Genomic DNA, 17,502 nt, shown 5'->3' on the forward strand with positions numbered 1-17,502 from the left:
TGTACCTGCTCTCATTGTATTGATTATTAAATAGGTACTTATCATCCAGTATCCACATATAACATAACCAGTGAAATAGCATGTTTTAAAATTATATATTTTGTGCGATGGTGAAATAATTCAAATAAGCATAGAGTCATGACATTACATATAATAAAGCTCAGTTTAAAAAAAAAACACTAGGGTAGGGTTGTGACAGGGGGACATGGCACCTGCATGCAGTGTTCTTTTAATAGGACTTTAGTGCCAGAAGCACATAGCTCATTTGAGCAGGGCCCTCAACACCCTTTACTAGTGTATGTCCAACTTGTCTTGTTGCAAACACTTGCTAGTACATCTATTGTACAGCGCTGCGGAATTTGTTAGCGCTTTATAAATAATAATAATATCCTGGCAATTAGAGCTTTAAAGTATTTTGCATTTCAGCACCTTTGTGAGCCCCAAACATGTCCCCAAAAGACTCCTGCTCCTATAGCTACTACTGAACCCTTTTGATGACCCAACCAGATCCAAGAACAAGCAAGTCGGGAGGCTAGCAATTTCTAAAAAAAAAAACAAAAGCAGTTGCTAACCTATTCCACAGTATTTTACAATGTTACAGAAAAGTAAAATTTTTCTTTTTTTCATTTTTTTTATTGTGATTACATTTATGTCTGTAGTAAGTGACTCCTTAAATGTCTATAAAACCTGTGTCTAAAATGTCTACAACTCTAGTTGTTATAACACCCTTTCCTCAATGTGAGAGAAATCTCCCAAGTTAAAGGGACACTATAGTCACCCAGACCACTTCAGCTCAATGAAGGGTGCCAGGTCCTCCAGGTTTTAACCCTTCAGATGTAAAGATAGCAGTTTCATGTTTACATAGCAGGGTTAATCCAGCCTTTAGTGACTGTCTTCCTGACAGCCGCTAGAGGCACTTCTGCGACGCTGAATGCGAAAATCGTATTCAGCATGCAGAACGTCCATAGGAAAGCATTGAGAAACCCTTTCCTATGGGCGCTTTTAATGCGCACACGCCTCTGGCCGCACATGCGCATTCGGCTCCGTTCGGGAGCTGACGTTGGAATGGGAGGAGAGGGAGCTCGGCGCGGGATTAAAGTAAGTAACTGAAGGGGATTTAACCCCTTCAGCACCAAGGGAGGGGGTCCCTGAGGGTGGGGGGACCTAAGAGTTATATAGTGTCAGGAAAACGAGTTTGTTTTCATGACACTATAGGGATCCTTTAATGTTGCATTTACAATATCTATACACGCTGTTACACTTACTTCTAGGAGAGTCATTACCCATCTACTATCTCACTCATTCCACAAAGGAAAGTACAATTAATGTGTTTTTTTGTATGTTCATTGCAGAGGTGTATCTTCTGAATTCATCAGCAGATCTAATCAAACAATGGTTTTTTTTGCAATTTTTTTAATTCACTGCAATATATTGCTTAGTGAATAAACTATCATTTAAAATGTGGGAAATTGTGTTTCACATTAGACAAGTGTACATATATATATATTTTTAAAGTGCTAAAACTGTGTTATGAAATATATTCTCTCAACTCTGTACACCCATTCAGTGCATTAAAAAGTAAATGGTAGCACAGTTTTATTCACTTGTACCAAGCCTGTTATATCTTAAAAAACTTAAATGTGCTGTTTAAACTGCCATGACATTGTATGATTGTATGACACTGAAAAGCTTGTACATGCTGTCGTGGCGCTGCAAGCATGTTGTAATTACACGCACAAGAAAATTAAAGAATTTAAAAAAAAAGTAAATGGTAGGTATGTTCAGTTATAATCCCTAAACTGTAAACGTCTGGAGATTCGCAATCTTTACATCAAATTAATCGGGGAAAAATCTATAACTCAGCGGTTCTTTCTTCTCAACAAAAGATAGTCCAAAATATGCAATTTATTTGCAAATATCCACAAAACTTCAATTTAGTGAATAGTCGGGCTTATTGCCTAAACTCTTAAATGTAATTATTTGAAGTCCAAATGGCAAAATTATGCAAAAACATGTCATTTATAGGAATTCTCTAATTTAGCTATGGTGACATCCTGGATATTTTAGCCTCAAATTTGCAATTTGGATTTCAGTTTACAACATTTTGGACTTTGCTGAATTACTCTGAAAATTTATTTCATAATACTCTCTAATTTGTTGGTTGTTTTGCATTTGTCCCCATTTGGCGTCACATATGAAGATACTAACATTGAACAACTCTACCTAAAGAACAATATGAATAAATACAGGCATAGCACAGACCTGAATGTGTACAGAATGAATGGAGGAGAAATTTTAACTGTAGCAAGAGAACTACAAATTCTATTGATGATCAAGCCTTACCTTTACTTTGTCAGTCTGCCCATCTGAAACTTATTCTCGATAAAAGAACCTCACAATTCTGGATGATCCTTGCCTGAAAAATAAGTTCCTGCAAGTACAATGTGACTTACTCGGTAACATTCGTGGTTGCAGTTAACAAATCTTCCTCTTTCTGATTTCCTCTCAATGCAACACCTCAGAACCGGAGGTGTGTCTCAAGCACTGCGAAAAATTACAATTCCGTTTGTGGGGGTTATCTTCTCTTAAAGTCAAGTGAACTTCCCGCTCCACCTATGCCATATGCCCACACACAAATGCACAAACCATAAAAGGACCACAAAGGAAACCTGAAAAAAGTAGTAAAGTAATGCAGTGTTTTTGAACATTTAAAGTTCATGCTCTGAACTCTCACTGCTCGCTTCTCTGCCATTTAGGAGTTAAATCATTTTTGTTTCTGTTTATGAAGCCCTAGCCACATCTCCCCTGGCTGTGACTGACACAGCCTGCATGAAAATATTGTTTAATTGTAAGTCAGATGTTAACTTACTTTAGATTTCATCTCTTGTTCTGTAATTTGAACTTTAATCACACACATGAGGCTCCTGCAGGGTTTTGAAGGCTAGTAACAGTGCAGGAGATAATAAATACTAAATTAAACAGGTTTTGCAATAAAGGAAGTGTAAATATTAGATGACTCTTTACAGGAAGTGTTTAGGAAGACTGTGGAAGTCACATGCAGGGAGGTGTGACTAGGGCTGTAAGTCATTTAACTACTAAATAGCAGATAATTGAGCAGTGAGACTGCAGGGGCATGATCTATACACCAAAACTGCTTAATGAAGCTAAAGTTGTTTTGGTACCTGTAGTGTCCCTTTAACGTCTTCATCATCAAAATATTTTTTTATATTTTTTTTAAAGGATTCTCTAACAAAGTGGTGAGTACCCTAGTTGACATTTTTAATTAACATGGGTATTCAACATTGGCATATGGTCATCGAAACAAGTGATGACTGCATGCATTGCCAACCTGTTGCCTGTTCTAACTCGGAACACAACCTTGTCCTACAAGATGGTAACTAAGCTTCTTCCTCGTGGTACAGAGTTAATGCAAACCGGGGAGGAATACCATGCTCACGTTGAGACCTTTTTGCAGCACTTGGATACACTTTTTGACAGTTTTTGTGCCTCTTTGGCAGCTTGCCAAGCAAAGGTGTCGCTTAAGCCTCAGATAGTGATGAGTGGGCCTCCCTTTTGATCAAGCGCAAGTACCTTCTGTTGTTCACCCACCTAGGCCGAGTGCCAAAAGGGATAAGATCCCATTGCATCATCCACGCTGTGGCATTTTAACATCAAGTTCTTCTGTTTCTCCCCATCGGGGATGGACTGGGTCTCCATGAGCCTCCGAGTCTGTGGATCAAACATGCAGAACGGTAAACCGGCCTGGGGCTGGAGGGGTGCCCTGTTTTGTGCCCGTACTACTGCTACTTCCAATGCCCTCAATATGTTCAGCTTGTGTTCCTGACTTGGGTATAGGTTAAACACAGGCGGACTAATAGGAATGATAAACAAAACAGTTCCCCTAAATCTAATTTTAAACCAAAATCAAATTTTTTCCCCAATGAAAGAGGACACCAGATAGAGGCTTTTTTTTTAAAATGGTTAATAAAGATATGAATAAATTGGACTTCAAAATGAGAAATTTTAATTTAACTAGGGAAGAGAATAGAACCCTCAAATGCCTTAAAGATCGAAGAGATATCACTATTAAGAGTGCGGATAAGGGAGGAGGTACTGTGGTCATGTCCACTGATTACTATCTAAAAGAATCGAATAGACTTTTGGATGACAGCGCCACTTATAAAAAATTATCCTCTAACCCTAACGCAACCTTTAATGGAGAGCTTAAGCTGTTACTTACTAAGTACAAAGAAGAAGGCACTATTGATGGAAAAAACTTCTCATTTCTTTATTCAGACACCCCTAGAATTCCAACTTTCTATTTTTTGCCTAAGGTGCATAAATCAATAACTAGCCCCCCAGGTAGACCAATTATTAGCGGAATAGATTCTTTAACATCAAAATTATCGGAATTTATAGATTTCTACCTTCAAAAATATGCTCAGGGGGCTAGATCCTACCTAAAAGATACAAAAAGTCTTTTGCAAGAATTAGAATGTCTTGAATGGGAAAAAGATTTTCTCTGGGTAACAGTTGATGTTACCTCATTATATACAATCATTAGACACGATTTAGGGCTTACAGCAATTAAGGCAGCACTGGATTTAGATGTAGAGATATCCCAAGATTTTAAACAATTTTTACTAGATAGTATTCATTTTATTCTCACACACAACTTTTTTTCTTTTAATGAAGAGTTTTATCTACAATTACAGGGGACAGCCATGGGTACCAAGTTCGCGCCGAGTTATGCAAATATTTTTTTAGATTATTGGGAAAGGAATTTCATTTGGACAAACAACCCATTCGGCGCGAACTTGGTATTTTGGAGAAGGTATATAGATGATATTCTTTTTATATGGAATGGCTCCGAGAGTACTCTCCTGGATTTTATCAAGTATATTAATTCTAATCAAGTTAATTTAATTTTTTCTCCAATTTTTAGTCAAAACGAGATTAATTTTTTAGATTTGACCATTTTTATCGAAGAAGGAAAGATAAAGACGAAAACTTTTTTTAAGCCCACTGATGCTAACAGTTATATTAATACAGAGAGCAACCATCACCCAAATTGGCTCCGGGGTGTTCCACGGAGTCAATTTACAAGGATTAGGAGAAATTGTACGGATGAAAAAACTTTTTTGGATCAGGCCTCGGTTTTAAAAAATAAGTTCCTAGAAAAAGGATATGCAAATAATTTTATTAACAAGGAGATTCTACACTCCTATAATAAAAAAAGAGGAGATCTATTACGAAATAAGGAGAAACAAACCTCATTGATTAATAACAAATTCGCCTTCTCTTTTAACACTCAATACAACACGCATGCTAAAAAAATTAAGAAAATTTTAACAAAACATTGGCCACTTTTATTAGAGGATGATTTTTTAAGAACAGAACTCCCTTCTGTCCCACAAATTATTTTTAGGAAAGGGAAAAGTTTCAAGAACGTGTTGGCACCAAGCACTTTTAGAAAAGGAGATAAACAAGAAGCTAAAAAACCTGCAGGCTTTTTCACGTGTGGTTCATGTAAGAGCTGTAATCACAGAAACTTTAAAACCCAATATTTTTCTAGTACACAGACGAAAAAGAATTTTAAAATTAAAGAATATATCACATGTAATTCCACACATGTGGTTTATCTACTAACATGTGGTTGCGGTATCCAGTATGTTGGACGAACAGTTAGATCAGTGAAAAAAAGATTTTTAGAGCATTTTAATAATATCAAAAATCAATTGCTTACTCACTCAGTCCCCGTTCACTGCAACAGATGTCAGAATTTTAATTTTAATAATTTCTCTTGTATTGGGATCGAAAAGGTGTCTCTAGACGGGAGAGGTGGGGACCTAGTTTTAAAATTAAGACAAAGAGAAGGCTTTTGGATCCATACCTTAAAAACAATGCAACCAGAAGGTATGAATGTAGATTTTGATATGGCATGTTTTCTGTAAATGAATATCTTTTTCCAAATTTTATACTTATATTCTGTATTTTTATTTATTATTTTTTACCTTTGATATCATTTTTATTTTTTGAAAATTGGAGATGTTAGATGTGTTCTTAGTCTTTTATGTGTTATTTTTATGTGTTTTTCCTTATGGATTCTATGATTATATTTTTCCTCTGGAGTACATTTGCACCTTATAGAATTGAGCATCACGGTATTTGGAACGCATATGCGTTCCATTTTTTATTTTATGTTTCCTGGATATAGAGAGACTGAGTCACATTTGCGCCTGAAGGAAGAATTTGCCGATTACCAGTGAAGTGGAACGCATTTGCGTTCCAGGTAGAGACTTCTGCGCATGAACTAAGAATCACTTCCTGTTTTTTGTACGAAGTGGAACGCATTCGCGTTCCACGCAGAGACGTAATGGGATTTCCGGGTTTACGAAAAAGAGGCTTGGAACGCACGCGCCCGTTTCGAGCGCGAAAATGAGGAAATCGGATGGAAGGAATTTTCTACAGCTGGCTCCGATTGAAGAAACGTCCAGGATTGGTTGTTTTTGTGTGTAAGGCAGGGTATTTAAGTATTGTAATGTATGTATGATGTATATTTTGATGCCACAAGCCCCTGACGAAGTCTGAACAGACGAAACGCGTAGGGTGGCAAGCTTTATTTTACTATTTATTTATTTATTTCACTGTGCAATTTCTTCATCTCGGATGTCTTTGGGACTGTCTGATGATAAAACCGTTCCTCTGATGGAAGACATCGATGTTTGATTTGAAGTGCCTTTTTACTACCATAATTTTGTAAGTGTGTCCAATAAAGCTGTTTTCTTTATACTATACATTTTGCACTATGGTCCGTCTCTGTGCTCTATTCTAGTACCCGTTTCTACACTGAGAAGCGAAGAAATATTTGAAGAGGACCAACTATACCCTGCCTACTTTTTACATTTGTTTGTGAGTGTGTTTTTTAGCTTTTTATACACGAATTTTTTTTATTTTCAGTCTGCACTATTGGTCTCCCTTTTGTACTTTTTTTTTTTAGGTTGTGCTTTTTAGTGTTTTATAATGTGGGCAATGCTCCAACTGCTTATGTTACAGGCCTCCAGTTGTCTATAGCTGGCAACATTGTGCCGTCTATGGTCCACTTTGGCTCCTTTAAACTTGGATTGTTCGAATTCTTTGTGTACCTTATACCTGTGTTAATTCTTTTTTGAAATACCTTATTGCATTTTAGGCCTTAATGTGCATAGTATCAATATAGTGCATTAAGTGCAACATGATTTAGTGGTTTCTTATCTATATCAATCTCATGTGTATGTGTATCTCTCTATTTACTCTTCCACATCAGCTTAATACTTAGGCATGTTTGTTCTTCAACAATTTTAATTTGGCAAAACTGTGCTGATACTTCAAATGCCATACCTATATTATACATTGTTCGAGTTAACTAAGCTTGCTTTGCCTGTCGTGGCATTGCAGGCATGAATGTATTTTCTATGCACAACAAAAATAATGAATGACAAAAAAAAAGAAAGAAAGAAAGAAAGAAAATCACTTAGAATTTGTGTTATCGTTTTCTTACATAATTCTTCAAAGTAACAAATAATCACCTTTCCATTCAGTCCAGGTACTGGCATTGCAAACACATTGTAAATAGAAACATAGTTTCATCTCTTCTTTCCTCTTCTCTGCCTGCATTCTCTACACTGACTGACAGGTGCAACATGCAGAGTTTATAACAGTAATTAAATAGGTGTAAATTTAAAAATGTTATTGAATTTTTTACGCCTCGCCAATACATACTTTGAGTGAAAGATAAACTGTGTGGTGTTACAGAGATATAATATGGATATATATTTTGTATAATTGTAGTGAAAGAGTACGTTTAATGGCCCTTTAATCTCAATCTCAGGTTATAGAAATATAAAATAATTTAATTAACAATTACCCAATAATCCAATGGTTGTTCTTCTCCTCAGAACAACTCCCATGGTTCTCCACTCCTGCACTGACTACGCTATTTGTCTGAGCATATGTTTTTCCCCCTGTCCACAATGTTTAACTGCTGTCTGTCTCTACTATAATCTCCCAAGAGCTGTAGGTTCCTCAGCAGGAACTTTCATTGACTTTATGATGAAATCTGATTTTAAAAAAGGAACTGGCTGAATTAGTTTGCAAGCTCGGGCATGTACTATTTTGCTACAACTATCATTTAACATGTTCGAACAAAATGAATAAAAATGCTATATTTTGTATTTATTTATTAATTTATCTGGGGGGTGGGGGGAAATTAAATGGTTGCACACTCTGTCCGTCACTGAGTCTTCACAGAGAGCAGTACTTAGACATTATATGGGTTATATGGGATTCTGGGAAACATACAGCTGGACATAAATTAGCCATTGGGCCAACCCATGGTTACATTATATACATAGTTCATAGTTACATAGGATAAAAAATTACTCCATCAAGTTCTGTCTTTCTTATATCTGTTTCTGCTGTTGAAGGGAGAACAAAAAACAGTTTGAAACGCTTTCCAATTTAGCAAACAAACTAGGGAAAAAAGTCTTCTTGAGCCCAGAATGGCAGTCAAATCTCTCCTTGAATCAAGACGCTGTTAAAGGGACACTCCAGGCACCTAGACCACTTCTGCCCATTGGAGTGGTCTAGGTGCCAACTCCCACTACCCTTAACCCTGCAACTGTAATTATTCCAGTTTTCATAAACTGCAATAATTACCTTGTAGGGTTAACTCCACCTCTAGTGGCTGTCTACTAGACAGCCACTAGAGGGCACTTCCTGCTTCATAGCACAGGTTTTCTGTGCTAGAGCTTCGCTGGACGTCCTCACGCTGTGTGAGGACCTCCAGCGTCGCTCAATTCCCCATAGGAAAGCATTGAAAAGCATTTTCAATGCTTTCCTATGGAGAGCTCTAATGCGCATGCGCTGCATTGCCGCGCATGCACATTAGGTCTCCTCAGCCGGTGGGCCGGATTAGTCTCCCTCGCCGGCTGACGTGATGAAGGGGAGGAGCGGCGGCGACCCGAAACCACAGCTGAGGGACATCGGAGGGGGTCTCAGGTAAGTAACTGAAGGGGTTTTCACCCCTTCAGCAACCGGGGATGGGTGGTGGGAGGGAGAGGGGACCTGCAGTGCCAGCAAAACGGATTGTTTTCCTGGCACTGGAGAGTCCCTTTAAGTCACATATTGCATATATATCCCAGAATATTAATCTTTTGCAAGAATTCATCCAGTCACTGTTCAAAAATGTATACAGACTCTAATAAAACCACCTCATTAGACACAGAATTATGCATCCTTATTGTTCTTACTTTACTTTAGACTAAATCTTCTTTCTTCGAGTCTAAAAGGGTGATCTCATGTCCAATATATAGTCCTATTAGTGAATAATTTTTCAGACAATGGTTTGTATTGAAACTGAACATATCCCCTTTGTGGTGTGTTTGTATCTCTAAAATGAAAAGATTTGTTTACCTTTATTTATGACTAGAATCTTTCATTCCCCTTATTATGTTTGTAGAAAGTTGCCCAAAACGACACAGCATATTCAAGGTGAGGACTTGCCATTGATTTATAAAGAGGCTAAATTTAATTCCCTTTTTATGAATGACAATACCTTACTGGCCTTAGCGACTGCTGATTTACATTGCACATTGTTGTTATTACTGACAAACGGGTAGTGAGAAAGAGAGAAAAAATAAAACCACTACCATGAGGAAGATACAAGTTGATATATAGCGCTAAAAACTGGTCACGTAGTCATCATACAAAACCTCTAATAGCATTCAACACACAGCAATGATCGGTTAAAACAACTGCTCAGGGGACCAGAAGCTGATAAAATAGAATATGATTGTAAATTCATTACAGTATAATACTAGGAAAATGTCCATAGAATATGAAAAGTCTTCAGAAATAACATTAAAAAATATTATTAAAAAGACCAGAAACAGGGGGCGGGGCCGGACGGCCATGCCAAGCGGATGCACGGAGGGATAGCTCCTGAAAGGCTATCTAATTTTAGCCCCTAAAACCCAGCAATACTCGTACCAGACAACCTGCAGCTGAGCCCCCGACGCTAGAAGCAACCCTGGTCCTGAGGAGAGGCTTGCCACAAGGTTTTAGTCCCTCAGTGGGGTGATCCCTGCAAGATGGAGATCGCCCGGGCGGTGAGCGGGGTGGACGGCCACTGCCCGGCTATCCTGCCCACCAGCAGTACGGCAGAACCAGGCGGTTCTGGCCCTCTTCCCCCCCCCCCCCCACCTCTGGGCTGGCGGGGGAGATCCCAGTCCCCACCCTGAGACCCAATGAAGAGCCATACCAACAGCGAGAGTCCGATCGCAAGATGGCGGAGACCGCATGGCAACTCTGAGAGAGCCGCCGGACGCATCCTCCTCCCCTGCTCCCACACGGACGGATCACTGATTACGCCAGCGAACAAGAGCCCGACACAACGGTGGGTGCAGACCCTGAAGAGGGAAAGCGTCATAACAAACAGGACTAACCTGCCACATCACCCGGCCTCCTGCAAAGGGCCTGAACCAGAAGAGCTGCCCACCCACAACCACAATGCAGAGACTCTCTCAGACAGGCACCCGGCTAACCAGAAAGGGACCCAAGAGGGGAACTTAGACCCCCCCTTCCATCACCACTATATGGGACTATAAGTACTGCGGCAGCCATTAAACATCCCCCCACACAACGGGAACTTATGCTGCATAATGAAGGATCGCCATAAATGCCGACAAGGACTCTCACCAGACCGACTCAGGGTTAACACGGGGTGGTAATTTTAAGTGCTAAAGTACAATCTTTTCTTGTTGACACTACTTTTATGTATTAAGCTTCAGTTTCAAACACGCCCTACAAGCTCGCTCAACCTATTATTTCCCATCTTATGACCTATGGGTTTTGCTATAAGCTTAAGTGTACCAAACATGTGCGATTTAATGTTGATTGCATTCCTCTCTTTTCTTTTTTTTTTCTTTTCTTTATATTGCCTCTGTTGAAACTAGCAACCCTACTTCAGCACCCTCAGGCACCTATACCACCATCTTGGTTACTCCCAAAAGCGAGCAGTATAATCCTGTCTTAACATAACTAAACACGACTTGCACCCAAACATAGTATTACTCATACTCAAGCACACTGTATTTAAACTACGGTACCCTTTTATCTGTTATTATCTACTGTCAGTCTAGATAACAAACCCGTGGGTAAATATGTATGACATGCTTAGTCTAGACCTGCATCTATAGCTTATAAGATACTCCTCTACTATAAAAAAGAAAATGTGCACTGTATATGAAACCACACTGTTGTTCACCATTGTTTATTGATATGATTGCACCAGCTATTGTGGCAGTGTAAATCTATGTGTTCATCCATACACAATCTAAATAAAGAATTAAAAAAAAAAAGACCAGAAACAAATAAAACTAAATATAAGCATAGGCTTGCGCACGGGGTGTGCCTGGGCACACCCTAATCACACCTCCGTGCTGCACTACCTTTGGGCAGACTAACATGTCGGGTCCACGGTCTATGACCGAGGACCCGACACAGGAGGGGGCCCGGCGGCTTGCCCAAAATGCCGCCGGGTGAGAGGCCCCTCCTGTCAGTCTGTCCTGACGGAGATCCAGCCTCAGTCTGCAGCTCCGCCGGGAGTGAGCTGCAGACTGAGGTGTCTCGCCATCTCCAGCCTGTCAGAGCATTGCCGTGGCAACGCTCTGCCTGGAGATCGCGAGACTCACCATGTGGTCTGCAGCTCACTCCCGGCAGAGCTGCAGACTGAAGAGAGAGGGCACCCACTGGACCACCAGGGAAGGTATTTAAAAACCCCCTCTGCCCCCTGTCACTCACTGCCCCCCCACCCTGCCACTGCCCCTCTACCCCCCTAATCTCTGTCACTATCCCTCTAACCCCTGTCACTACCCCTGTAATCCCTGTCACTACCCCTCTACCCCCTAACTCCTGTCACTACCCCTCTAACCTTCTAACCCCTGTCACTACCCCTCTACCCCCCTAACCCTTGTCACTACCCCTCTACCCCTCTAACCCCTGTCACTACCCATCTACCCCCTAACCCCTGTCACTGCCCCTCTACCCCCCTAACCCATGTCACTGCCTCTCCACCCCTGTTACTGCCCCTCCACTCCCCCACCCCCTGTCACTGCCCCTCTACCCCCAACCCCTGTGGCTACCTCTCTACCCCCCTAACCCCTGTCACTACCCCTCTACCCCCCTAACACCTGTCACTACCCCTATACCACCCCTAAACCCTGTTACTACCCCTCTACCCCCTAACCCCTGTAACTACCCCTCTACCACCCCTAACCCCTGTCACTGCTCCTCTACTCCCCTAACCCCTGTCACTAATCGTCTACCCCACCAACCCCTGTCGCTGCCCCTCCACCCCCCCCTAGCCCCTGTCGCTGCCTCTCCACCCTCCTAACCCCTGTCGCCCACACAGTGCACCCCTCACAATCATACACACTGTACCCAACACACACTGTACCCCTCACAATCACACACACTGCACCCTTCACAATTACACCACACTGTACCTTTCACAATTACACACACACACTGTACCCCTCACAATCACACACACTGCACCCCTTACACGCTGCTCCGCTCACAATGACACACACTGCACCTATGTATATTTGTATTTGCATATATATATGTGTGTGTATGTATGTATGTATGTATATGTATGTGTGTGTATGTGTATATAAAAATACATATACATGCGGCGTGTGTGTTTGTGCTTTAGGGTGCACTCCCTAAGGCAACAGGCTGCACACGCCTATATACGATAAACAAATATATAAACCAGTCTTGCTATGATAAGTCCAATTCAGATAAGTTCCAAAGTGAAGTCCTTTATTTAGCAGCAGAGATAGTTTAATGCTGATTCAATATACTGCCTAGTGCTACAAACTAGAAATCCATTGCAAACTAGAAATCCATTGCAGACACATTGTAGCTCTATATCGTAGTTATAGTACTTAGTTAGTAAGGGAGAAGAACAGTACATGAATATCCAATGTTTAAAATAAATTTTTTTACTTTTAACCACAGAATAGGTAGTGACAAAATATCACACAGGGGACGTCTTAAGTGCAGTATCGTAAAAGCAAAAAAACTGGATACTAAAGTGTTATCTGTTAAAACAATATACTTTAATTAGGGTTAAAAAACACTCACATTTGCCGGGGCCGTAAATCACATTTTAGGGAGTGTTGTCCCTAGATGTAATACTTTACGGAAACTTTATTTGGAACTCAACCGCAAGTGAATGAAGAGATTTGATACTGTCAATTTAAGAAAATATGATTTATTGAAATAAAGCAATTTAGCTTTGACAATCTTCTGCAGCAATACGAATTGGAAATGATAATGCATGAGCAATGATAATTGTGACGAAACCAACCTCGCCACTGGGCATTGGAGAAGCCTGTTTGCCCGCCTCCTACCTGCTGACTATGGCCCCTTGAAAATTGGTACGTTTAGAGAACTATATTTGGGCATATTGTATTTTATTGTGCGACTGCTGGCCCTTTAAGCACAGTGAATGGTATTTTATTGTACTGCTGCTGGCCCTTTAAGAACTGTCTGGGGACATATTGAGACTTTGGGTAACAATACCCTTTAAGACTATGGCCCCTGAAAAGTATGAACTTTTATTGTGTGTGTATGGCCCTTTAAGAACCGTCTGGGGACATCTTGTAACTTTGGTGAACAATGTCCCTTTAAGACTATGTCCCCAGACCTGTAAAATAACTTGTTCCTGGCTTTCTCCCACTTGGTTCAGTAAATAGGGCTTACTGAACCATGTACCACACAGGCGGACCACCCAGAAGTTAAAGTGTGCAGGCAATTTACCTCCCAGGCTGTGAGGTTACTGCAGGTTAATTGCACGTGGCGGCGGCCATCTTTGTTCAGTCGAATGTGGTCAGCGGTGTATGCTAAAGATTCTGTGGAACTAAAATCGGCTACACATTTTACCGAACACCGCTGACCCTTACCTTCTTCCATACTGAACTTGCAGCTCCAGAGACTAAGTCCCGTTCGTTTTTTCGCATGAAATTGACCGGCCGCACAGCCCAAATCTATGGAACTGTTTTGGGCAGGAAAACATGCTTGCGGTCGGTCATAAAGGGACCTCCAGCTAACTTTTGATCCGCTGGAGGGATTTGGCTGAATTTTGGAAGGGTGTATGTTTAAAGTGTGCTGATTCTAAATATATGGTTTTTGGGAAGATTGGATGTACGGTTTTAAAGTTATAGCACATGTATAAAAACTGTATTTTCCCTGGCTGTAATAATTATGTTAACTGGTTATCTGAGGGGAGGGAACTTGTGGGTTGTAACCGTTATGCTATTGGCTGTTTTACCCCGCCCCTGTGGGCGGTCTTTTATGTGTAAGATGGAAATAAAAGCAGACTGGGTGTGCTAGCACCTCAGATCATCTTGTACCTTCATGAAGTTTCGGCTCATGTTTGGGGGATTGGAGAACTACACTCTGGGGATTGCTATAATCACTATACTCCCCAGGGTATTATCGCTGAGCTCTGCTAAGAGTTGTTCCTGTGCCTGCTCTCTGGAATTTGGAGAGGTCCATCTACTGGAAGCTAGACCCTGGTCTTGGGTCCAGAGTGGGTAGCGTGGCGAGACCCCAACCAAGCTGCGGCGGTTCGTGGGAGTCTGCAGTGGTTATGGTGTCTGGTGGAGTGCTTGGAGACCTCGGAAAGCACTAGGAGCATCCGTCAGCGGAGGGTACCCGGTCGGGATGCCAGCGGTTCCGTTACAATAATCTTACAAGCAATTGCTTCAACTAGTGATGTACCGAACTGTTCGCTGACGAATAGTTCCCGGCGAACATAGCGTGTTCGCGTTCGCCACGGCGGGCGAACACATGCGCGGTTTGATCCGCCCCCTATTCGTCATCATTGACTAAACTTTGACCCTGTGCCTCACAGTCAGCAGACACATTCCAGCCAATCAGCAGCAGACACTCCCTTCCAGACCCTCCCACCTCCTGTACAGCATCCATTTTAGATTCATTCTGAAGCTGCATTCTTAGATAGAGGAGGGAAAGTGTAACTGCTGCTCTTTTGATAGGGAAATGGATAGCTAGGCTAGTGTATTCAGTGTCCACTACAGTCCTGAAGGACTCATCTGAACTCTGCTGTAAGGACAGCACCCCAAAAAGCCATTTTTAGGGCTAGAACATCAGTCTGCTTTTTTTTTGTGTGTAATCCAATTGCAGTTGCCTGCCAGCTTCTGTGTCAGGCTCACAGTGGATACTGTGCCCACTTTCCCAGTGCCATCACTCATATCTGGTGTCACAATAGCTTGCATTTAAAAACAAAACATTTTTTTCACTGTTATAGATTGAATAGGAGTTAGTTGTCTGCAAGAGTCTGTGTGTCAGGCCAACAGCGTGTACTCTGCCAGTGCACAGTGCCACTCATATCTGGTGGCACAATAGCGTGCATTTAAAAAAACCCAAAATTTTTTTTCACTGTTATAGATTGAATAGCAGTTACTTGTCTGCAAGCGGGTGTCAGGCCTACAGCGTGTACTCTGCCAACCTCTGCAAGTGCACATTGCCACTAATATCTGGTGTCACAATAGCGTGCATTTAAAACCAAAAAACTTTTTTCACTGTTATAGATTGAATAGCAGTTACTTGTCTTCAAGCGGGTGTGTCAGGCCTACAGCGTGTACTCTGCCAACCTCTGCAAGTGCACATTGCCACTCATATCTGGTGTCACAATAGCGTGCATTTAAAACCCAAAAACTTTTTTCACTGTTATAGATTGAATAGCAGTTACTTGTCTTCAAGCGGGTGTGTCAGGCCTACAGCGTGTACTCTGCCAACCTCTGCAAGTGCACATTGCCACTCATATCTGGTGTCACAATAGCGTGCATTTAAAACCAAAAAACTTTTTTCACTGTTATAGATTGAATAGCAGTTAGTTGTCTTCAAACAGGTGTGTCAGGCCTACAGCGTGTACTCTGCCAACCTCTGCAAGTGCACATTGCCACTAATATCTGGTGTCACAATAGCGTGCATTTAAAACCAAAACACTTTTTTCACAGTTATAGATTGAATAGCAGTTACTTGTCTGCAAGCGGGTGTCAGGCCTACAGCGTGTACTCTGCCAACCTCTGCAAGTGCACATTGCCACTCATATCTGGTGTCACAATAGCGTGCATTTAAAACCCAAAAACTTTTTTCACTGTTATAGATTGAATAGCAGTTAGTTGTCTTCAAACGGGTGTGTCAGGCCTACAGCGTGTACTCTGCTAACCTCTGCAAGTGCACATTGCCACTCAAATCTGGTGTCACAATAGCGTGCAATTAAAACCCAAAAACTTTTTTCACTGTTATAGATTGAATAGCAGTTACTTGTCTTCAAGCGGGAGTGTCAGGCCTACAGCGTGTACTCTGCCAACCTCTGCAAGTGCACATTGCCACTCATATCTGGTGTCACAATAGCGTGCATTTAAAACCCCAAAACGTTTTTCACTGTTATAGATAGAATAGCAGTTAGTTGTTCACAAGCGGGTGTCAGGCCTACAGCGTGTACTCTGCCAACCTCTGCAAGTGCACATTGACACTCATATCTGGTGTCACAATAGCGTGCATTTAAAACCAAAAAACTTTTTTCACTGTTATAGATTGAATAGCAGTTACTTGTCTTCAAGCGGGTGTGTCAGGCCTACAGTGTGTACTCTGCCAACCTCTGCAAGTGCACATTGCCACTCATATCTGGTGTCACAATAGCGTGCATTTAAAACCCAAAAACTTTTTTCACTGTTATAGATTGAATAGCAGTTAGTTGTCTTCAAACGGGTGTGTCAGGCCTACAGCGTGTACTCTGCTAACCTCTGCAAGTGCACATTGCCACTCAAATCTGGTGTCACAATAGCGTGCAATTAAAACCCAAAAACTTTTTTCACTGTTATAGATTGAATAGCAGTTACTTGTCTTCAAGCGGGTGTGTCAGGCCTACAGTGTGTACTCTGCCAACCTCTGCAAGTGCACATTGCCACTCATATCTGGTCTCACAGTAGCTTGCACGCATAGTACCACTAACCCCCAAAAAAATGACAGGCAGAGTGTCAGGGTACCTGTGGTCTCTACCTCCGAAAGAGGTAGAGACTTAGCTGTTCCTCCATCCAGACGGTCTGATGGCTCCCTTCCCCGCGGTCTATCCGGTCATGCTAGGCCGGCCGCGAGGGAGTGACTGCCTTTTACAGCATCTAGGCAGGAAGTAGTCATCAGGACACTCCCCCGGAACGACCTGTCAGTCAATTGCTGCAGGACCAATCAGGACGCCTCGGAGGCGTGGTTACTGCTCTGAACAGGGTATTTAACAGAGCTTCTTTCATTAGCTCATTGCCCTGTCGTGGTTCTAGCTTGTTCTAGTCACTCAGTGCTTGTGTATTCTATTATCCCTTTTGGTTTTGACCCGGCTTGTTTACCTTACTCTGCTTATCTCTGTTA

General features: G+C 41.5%; 1 protein-coding gene across 2 annotated transcripts in view; it reads right to left on the minus strand.

Moving 5' to 3' along the window:
- Nucleotides 1-2,548, minus strand: part of ITGB2 (integrin subunit beta 2) — an 89,469-nt gene extending 86,921 nt beyond the window's left edge. The window contains exon 1 of one of the 2 annotated variants that reach the window (XM_063429915.1): nucleotides 2,454-2,548. The gene's annotated coding sequence lies outside the window, so the exon portion shown is untranslated. The other variant, XM_063429913.1, reaches the window with a different exon arrangement.
- Between the last annotated feature and the right edge of the window lie 14,954 nt (nucleotides 2,549-17,502).

This window comes from Pelobates fuscus, chromosome 8, assembly GCF_036172605.1.
Source record: "Pelobates fuscus isolate aPelFus1 chromosome 8, aPelFus1.pri, whole genome shotgun sequence".
NCBI classification, from domain to species: domain Eukaryota; kingdom Metazoa; phylum Chordata; class Amphibia; order Anura; family Pelobatidae; genus Pelobates; species Pelobates fuscus.